Source organism: Glandiceps talaboti, chromosome 15, assembly GCF_964340395.1.
Source record: "Glandiceps talaboti chromosome 15, keGlaTala1.1, whole genome shotgun sequence".
Lineage (NCBI taxonomy): Eukaryota > Metazoa > Hemichordata > Enteropneusta > Spengelidae > Glandiceps > Glandiceps talaboti.
This window is the reverse complement of record NC_135563.1, coordinates 23383256-23385308: the sequence shown is the minus strand read 5'-3', so window position 1 is coordinate 23385308 and position 2053 is coordinate 23383256.

Genomic DNA, 2053 nt, shown 5'->3' with positions numbered 1-2053 from the left:
GCTGTGTGCTAGATGTGCAGTACACAACTATGGTATACTAGGATGTGCAAAACAGTCATGCATGGCACAGAGGTGGTATTCCACATCCTGCAACAGGCATGTTTTTCACAACCATGTACCAGGGCTGTGGAAAATCATACCCTGTAACGGGGCTGTGAGGCACACAGCTGGTATATAGTTGTGCTCTTCTTCCTAGCACTAGGATGTGGCCACATAGTCCTAGTGTTAGGATGTTCAAGGTTCCCTTATGTAAACTGTACAGTGATACTTTTGTTCAGCTAAATAAAAATAAAGTTCGATAATAAATAATTAAACTAAAAATTGATACACTTAGTCAAAGAATATTGGATATCAATCTTCTGAACCAAGTTACATTACACCAGCTTATATTCATATTTTCTGATGTCATATTGGTTTGATGAACCCATGATCACATTGTTATTCAACCGAAGATTTCCAATTTCAACAATTCTAGTACGATCATGATAGAATTATTGGCGACATTACACACGCAGTAATTGTATTTTATGTGATTTAGGTTTATGATGCTGTGTGACAGTGTTAACAATACATAAATGGCGGTTTCTTAAGTCATTGTTATGCATTCTGGACTTCATTTTGTTATTTTGACATTTGAGTGAAAGATAACTATATCATAGCATATAGAGGAAAGATAAGGACGAAACAGTGACGTGCGTAGAATAATAAATAAAACTTTCTTTCTAGGTTGAATCATTTGTAAGATTAAGTCTTTGAAATGGAACTTTAAGTAAAGGCTGAGGTGAATGTAAGCAGAAAAACCGAAAATCACTTCACCTCAACAAAAACAAAACACGTTTTCCACGACAGCAGGACAAACAAATATTGAAAACAACAGTTGATTTGGAAAACGAAGGTATCTTAATGAGGTATATGATAACGACCCTCCTTCAGAGCACTCTCCTACAGTTTTGTATTACCGTCTTTTATTTGAAGAATCTGACATGGATATAAACTTAGACAGTCAGTTTTTGAACTATAAATTGATGACGTAACGTCTGTAGAACACTATCCTCATCAGTGTTTATGTGTTGATTAATTAATTAATTAATTAATTAATTAATTAAGGCGATAATTAGGTTTACCACCGTGCGCGTGACGAAAAAGTCATAGAATCTGCCGGTATGATTATTTATTTAGGGTTATCAAATTATGGTCATTTTGGCGATAACTTCTGTAAGGATAATGATAACATAATTTGAGACCATAGCATATTCTTTTTAGTCTTAAAAGGGAATACTAATGAAAACAAACGAGAACAAAACATCCATGTATTCATAAGCTTACAAAATTAGAGTTCGAGTCACCTAAAGTTAACTACGGAGACAAGACTTTTGAGTACTTCAGAAGTACTTTCATTAAAGTTTTAAAAGATCTGAAGTAGCTATATCGTTGTTTTGGTTACACTAGAAGAAGTGGGAGACAGTAGTGATGGTTTGGGGATTTAATGATGAAGATATATGACGTCAAAATTAGATCTGCAACCGGTGGCCGGTACCACGGGGAGCGATAAGGCAGCTCTCCGCTATCGGTGGTTGGTGGCGCAGTGACACTGCCGTATAGAAAAATATATATATTTCGTTACAGCGCCGCCAATCTTTCTCGGCGAGAGGTTGTTTGACATTTGCATACCTACTCTAGATTCACAAACCTCCTTCTGTTTGTATCCCCAACAATTGTCTGATGACCATGTTTGGTAAACATGTTGCTCACGTATATGCAAATGTTTCCATGAAATACACATACAACAAACAACCATTTAAAGATCGTACTGGATTCGCATTAGTTTCTAAAATCGCAAAAAACATCTCTCAGGCTTGTTTTATGCCAAACTCCAAACCACTATTAAACACTAGCGGTAATAAAATTGGCGTGACTGTGGAAATTTAGGAGATGTGTCGCTATCGTATTAGGGTAAAGATGACTAAAAACAACACATATTCATGAGTGCAGTAAACTTACAATTCGAGGTCGAAGTTTGTTGAAACACAACATTTTAATCGTCATTAATATC